Raw genomic sequence first — 6,706 nt, 5'->3', positions numbered from 1 at the left:
TGCCCCCAAAAGAGCTCTGGAAGGGCAGCCCACACCTGGTTACAATAAGCCCTGACAAGACTGCCATCCCATCCCCAGGACCTTTGGCCAGGGACTCTCAAAGCATCTGTGCCTTGTGTAGGAGCTAGACTGGTAAGAGTCATTTTAGTATTTCCTTGGCACAGACCAAGAGGGACCAAGAAACCATCCCGTATGCCCAGCACAGTGCATGCATGTGTATTTGTTTATGTGCCCGGGCACGTGTGTGCCTGAGCCTGTTTACAGAGAAAGATGTGAAGGACACCAGTATCTCCTGGCTGGCGCCCTTGTAGGGCAGTGGGGCCCTCTAGCCACAGGGCCACCAGTGCGTCTGAGGAGCCATTTCTTCTCAGAAAAGGGGTTGAGTAGCCATCTCAGTCAATTAGAAATTCAGCCTAACAAAGTTCTGGAACTGGCGGGACTGTAGGCTGTGGTGGGGCTGGGCAGGCCTCTGGGGACAGGAGTGTTTGCCCGTGTGCCCAGGCATCTGTGATAAGGGAGCCCGGGTCCCACGGGTGGCTCTGCTGGGCCCTTTGGAGGCCAAGTTCCTCTGCGAGGGACAGCCCTGCCCTGCCTGCCCTACCCTCACCCAGCGTCTCTGCTAACAGGGCTGGGGGTGTGGCTCAGAGGGGCCCCACACTACCTGCCCTAGAGGGCTGGAAGGCCACCTGTCCCAGCCATCTCTCTCTCTCACCTCCCAGTTAATCGTTAACTCTTCCCCTGGCCCGGGCATGTGTCAGACTCAGAGGGCTTGGCAAAATGTGCCAATCTAGGGGCAGTAAATTGGGGCCCAGCCACCCAGAAATGGCGGGAGCCACTTCACTGCTCCCAGGGACCTCAGCTGGACAGGAAACTTGTTCGCAGTGCCACCGTCTTCTTTCCTACTCAGTGGGGACGCAGCCAGGACCCGGGGGTCCCTGACAGCCCTTGCTGTGTGGCTGACGCCTCAAGAGGCAGCCCAGAAACCTGGCACCAAGCAGTGCCTTCCTGCACCCACCCTGCCCGGATCCAACGGAAGAGAAAAGCACCACGGCAACCAGGCTCTCTGCATCCCTTTGGTGGTTTTTTGTTGTTTGTTTGCTTGTTTGTTTTTGAGATATAAATCATAAAACCCACCCTTCCAAAGTCTACAATTCAGTAGTATTTTATATCACAGCATTCATTTTAAACCAGCAGTCAAACATGGGTCGTCAGTGAATGCCCCACCAGTGGGCCCGATGGACAGAATTAGAAGTGCTATTTGATCTGGCACATTCACACTCGTCGCCTCTGATTTCTCAGGATGACACTTTGACCTTTCTATAGCCAACAGTCTCCTTCCACCTGGCCCAGCTCAGCAGCTCCAGCTCACCCCTTACCCTGGGCCGCAGAGAGGACACGGGCTCCCCTGCACCAGAGCCTTCCACCATCGTCCCACCCCACCCCCAACCCCCAGCTGCAAGAGCAGAGGTCCTGGCCAGAGATTTGGGAAGGAGACCTGTGAGTCCTGTGAGCCCTGACCCCACTAGCAGGATGGGTTCAGTTTTATAAGTTCAGTTTTATAAGCCTGAAGCTTATATAATTTGGGGAACTTTTTAAGAAAAAGAATGCAGAATGGGCAAATACAAAATTCGGCCTAAGGTCTTGGAAGGGGCCTTTTCAAGCAAGCATCTGGAAGCATAAGCTCCATTAACCTCACAGTACATCTGCATCCAGGCATGGGCATCGTGTCCCAAAGGAAAGATTCTCTGGGAGGTACCACCCATGACTCCGGCTCAACCTCGTCCCTCCCTGATGAGGCTCGGGGCTGAGGATCAATGAAGCTCCAGTTTTTCCCCACCCAGGACAGATAGAGTGGTGCTTCCAGGTACCCACCTTAACCTAACCCTCTCCCCAAGGGACAGCGGTGCCCACACAAGGGGACCTGGAGTCCAGCAGGGAGATATCACCACGGAGCCTGAACAATAGGGCTGACTAGCTTGCCAAGGACCAGAGCCGTGGCTGGCCCATGTCTGCGCCCTGTTCTCACCTGCCAAGCAATCTCTAGCCCCTAGCCAGAGTTTGGCAGAGGGGGAGACCTCTGCCAGTTAGCTCCTTAGGCGCCTGGGGAGCCATGCCACTCCGTGGTGGCCCTGACATTCTCTACACATTCTTTACTCCTTCTCTACACATTCTTTACTCCGAGGACCTGTCAGCTTTCGATTCTGACCTGCCACATGTCACAGAATGTCCTCAGATAAATGCCTCTTGCAAATCCAAAGGCTCCTACCTGGAGCCACATTCCAGATGATTGGGCAACAATGTGGACACCTCCCTGCACAGGTTTGCCTCTTCTTGCATGAATTTGGTTGCTTGTCCAGCTCCGGGAGGCCCTGCCCAGTCTCTGCTCTGCAGCCTTTACTTGCTTAACACAGTGCGCTGTGGAAATCATCACAGCATGTTGCGTCAGTGGCAAGAATGCCAAAATCTCAACCGGAGAGTGACTAACAGCACAAGCCACAGCTACGGTTTGCCCTGAAAACTACAGCAACCTTCTTTAATTTCAAAGAAGAAAAACAGCCCTCCTTCCCAGAGGCTTTTCTGTAAGGTTTGGGTTCTCTGCCTCAGCAAGAGTGACTTCTCTTTACCCCATCCTATTACTCTGTAAGTGGGTGCCATCGCTTCACTGACTCCCTCCCTCCCTCTCTCCTTCACTCATTGCCGGCACAGATGGCTGCTGAGCGCCCACCGTGTTCCCAGCACTGTGGCAGGCACTGAGGGCGCAGCGATGAATAAAGCAGCCTATGTGTCCAAACATCTTTATGTTCCTACCATCTGTTTTATCTTTATACCTCGTGCTGAGGCCGGCACAGGGGTGCTCCTAAGTGTTGGCTAGAAGAGCGGTCTTGACAAGAAGTGGCCCGCGTCTACGTTTCTGGCACCGGATGCCATCACCTTCCTGTGCACACCCGGCCACATGGACGCCAGGAAAATGGCCCCGATTGCCCCGTCGTCTCTCTGACCGCCAGGCCTTTGCACGTGATATCCCTTTTCTCTGGAAAGCCCTCCTCATCTCTCGTCTCCGTCTCTTGGCCTGTTTAATTTAAAAACTCATCCATCAAAATCCAGCTCGAGCATCACGTCCTCCTGGCCGCTTCCCCTGTCAAATTCCCTGATGTTCCCCGGGGCCATGAGAGGGACGTACAGGGGAGACCTGCAGACTGAGCAGACATTAGTCCGTGGCTCTGCTGGCTTAACAGGGAGCAGCTGAGAAGATATAACCGGTCTTTTTGATTAGACCCCGTGTCGGGGTCACAAGTGGCCCTGAACTCTGCCCGGACGGGAGCCCCTTAGTATGTCTTGGCTAGAGGGCCCACTCCTCTCCTTGTCAGCAAACCCCCCCCTCCCCATTCATTGGAGGTAGGGGAGGATGAAAGGGACTCTGTGGGTGGAGTCTTGGGGTCAGAGAAGGAGAAGCGGAGCCTGAGGGCTGGGGCCAAGGTGGAAAGGAGGGGCTGGGCAGGCAGCTGTGGGTGTGTGAGCCCAGAACCGGCCCTGCAGGATGGCTGGCCCATGAGACAGGCCCCAGCACTGCCAACCACGTGGGGCCCGGGCAGCCCCAGCCGTGGGAACAGCTGGTGAGCCAAACTCCCTCCACCTCCAAGGGAGCCGCTCCTGCCTGGCTCTGCCAGCCCTGGGCTCCCTCCGGGAACAGGCCAGGGGCAGAGGTAGAGGCAGAGAGGAACGCTTTTTATCAGGACGATGTTTCCAGCCATGCCCTATGGTACTTGAGTCCCAGGAAGGACTCACAGGGCTCAGACCCAGAGCACCGTGCTCACAGCCCGGTAAGGATGGGGGACAGGGAGCATTTGCTGCTTTCCCACCCCACGTCCAGCTGATGCCGCTCACCTTCTCAGACCACCCCTTCCACATTCGCTCATTCAGCAGATATCCACTAAGCACCCACTGTGCGCCTGACACTGTTCTAGGTGCTAAGGAGATCATAAGGCAGACAAAATCCGTGCCCTTTGGAACTTGCCTTCGAGCAGGGGTGGGGTGGGGAAGACAAGCAGGAAACCCAATACCTTTTGCAGACTGTGTTAGGACAATGTTTCTTAAACCCATGGTGGCAAAACGACAGTTTTGGGTTTTTTTTTTTCCTAACCTACATCTGGGTTTCTGGGCAATGCAGTTTGCTATAAATTCTATAGTATCTACAGATGCCACAGTACAGAAGTTCCTAAATGCTCACTCCCCATTTCTGTGCTCACGACCTCGTGCGGTGCTGGTGCACACTGTGCCTGAAGGTGGTGAGAGCCTCGGGGGAAAGCAGAGGAGGGCAGGAGAGACCAGGTGGCAGGGGGAGAGCTGCAATTTGAAAGGTGACATCTGAGCAAAGAGCTGAAGGAAGTGAGGGAGAACGCCACACATGAGTCTGAAGAAGGTACATTCAAGGGGTTTAGTAAAAAGTAGTTTTACAAATGTGGATCTTGACTGGTTGAGGCCTTATTGCTAGGCGAGGGGCAGAGGGCAGGGAGCACTGTGAGGGGAGATGAAATGGGGATCCCTGGGCAGGGGAGGGCCCAAGGACAACACCCCTGAATCCTGCAGAGGCTGAAGCTCCCTGAGGTGGCTTCTGTGCCCGGGGTGGGCCTGGAGGGTTCCATAAACCCTCAGTATTCCGCGTGCCTCTCAAGCCCGGGCAGGGCCTCCCTGGAGCCACTGTGATCCTGAATGGGCACACGGTTTCCCTGAACCTGGTCTCCCTCCTTTCTGAACCTTCTTTCCTCGTGAGCCAGCTCTCAGTGCCTGATAAGAGGGTCACCCAGAACACCAGACACAGGCCATTCTCTTGTTTGAAAGACATTTTTTGCCATGCTCAGTGCATCGACCTCCAGCTTTTAGCCCAGGAGGTGGCTTGAGCCCTGTTCCTGTGTCCACAGAGGAACAGGGCCATGACCGTAGAGAAAGTTCCATCCATCTGATTCGTTTCTGCATCTCATCCCAGCGAATGTGGCAAACTGGACACGTGGAGATTCCTTTCTCTTGTTGAACACACTTTCACACCCACAAATGCATACACAGTCATATACACACATTTCCACACCAAACACACACCCAGACTCAAAATATACTCACAGGCTTGGCCACACGACATCTCGCCACAAACATGCATCATGAATTTTCGGGTACACTAAAGCGGCCGTGCACACTTACACACACACACGTGTACACGCTCTTGTGGACCCACACCCAAACCCACACCCAGCAAACACATACCCTCCAGAAACGCGCCCATGCTCCCTGCACATGGAGACTCCCCACCCAAGAGAGTTTCTATCTGGAGCAAACACACAGCATCCATGGTGAGTCGCAGATGGATGGGACAAAGTTCACGTATGTGTCCAGGTGTCTCCACCAACACAGCCACAAGGAACAAACAGCAGGCTCGGCCCCTTCCCAAGGGCAAGGCTTGGGTGGGGTCAGATTTGGGCAGGAGTACGGCAGAGCTCCTGGCTGCTGACTCAAGGCCCAGAGCAGAATGCCTTGTGCATTCCCGACAAGTAGGGCACCGTGACGAGAAGTGCTGGCCCACATGTCGGACCTAAGGTCAGTTGGAAAAGACTTGGGGAAAACCCAACCCTCATGGGGCAGCAGGTGTTCAATAGGTGCTGCCTTTCATTCCAGCCCTTCCGTTAGGTCTACGCAGCCCTGGGAAGCAGGTGTCAGGGGAAAGCACCCTTGCTGGGTGCAGTGTATATAGAGGGGAAGTGGGCAATGACTTCAGAGGGGCTGCAATAGGGGATGCATGGGGGAGGCAGGTGGACATATCCCTAATATTGTTCGTATGGACCGCAACTGTGTGTTAAGCACTGTGTGGGTGTTCCCATGTACGACCTTGCAGGATACAGTTGCGCACATCAGAGATTATTGCCCCCGTTTCACAGATGAGGAAGCTAGGTCTCAGAGGGCTTAACTAAATGACTCCAGATCCCCAACTAATAAGGGGCAGAAGGAGGATTGGAGTCCAGGTCTGTCTGGCTCCAGAGCTCAGACTCTTTCTACATGCCCATGTGGAAGCTAAGACTTGCATTTTAAACTTCCACAAGCAAGAGGAGTCTAAGGAGATATGACAACTAAATGTACTATGGTATCTTATATGGGATCTTGCAACAATAAAAGGACATTAGGGAAAAACTGAGGCTATCTGAATAAAGTATGGACTTTAGTTAATGATAACGTAAGAATATTGGTTCATCCATTGTAATAGACATACCCTACTAGTTAAGATGTTAAAAATAGAGAAAACTGGGTACAAGAACACAGGAATTCTTCATATTATCTTTATAATAACTGCAAATCTAAAAGTGTCCTAAAATAAAAAGCTGATTAAAAAAGAAAAAAAAAATTTATTTGCCAGAAGCAGGAGGCCACAGGTAACTTACATTCCAAGGTGCAGCCTGTGCCCAAGGCCTAAAGAGGCAGGGCCTCTGCAAAATGTCTCACCCCCTTGTCTCAAAATAAAAGGCCATTTTGGATTTTGTACCACTGAGTTCCCATCCCTTGTACCACCTGAAATACAGACATTCACTGCAGGGCTACTATATCCAAGGCCACCAGAATCCCCTTCCTCAACGGGACAAAGGGGCACTGAAGGCAGGCAGAGCCAGGCAGGAGGGCACAGAGCTCTGGGGCTCTGCAAACTGGCATGAATTGCTGGGGCCCAGCG

This window comes from Zalophus californianus, chromosome 1, assembly GCF_009762305.2.
Source record: "Zalophus californianus isolate mZalCal1 chromosome 1, mZalCal1.pri.v2, whole genome shotgun sequence".
Classification (NCBI taxonomy): domain Eukaryota; kingdom Metazoa; phylum Chordata; class Mammalia; order Carnivora; family Otariidae; genus Zalophus; species Zalophus californianus.
Note: the sequence above shows the minus strand (reverse complement) of the source record.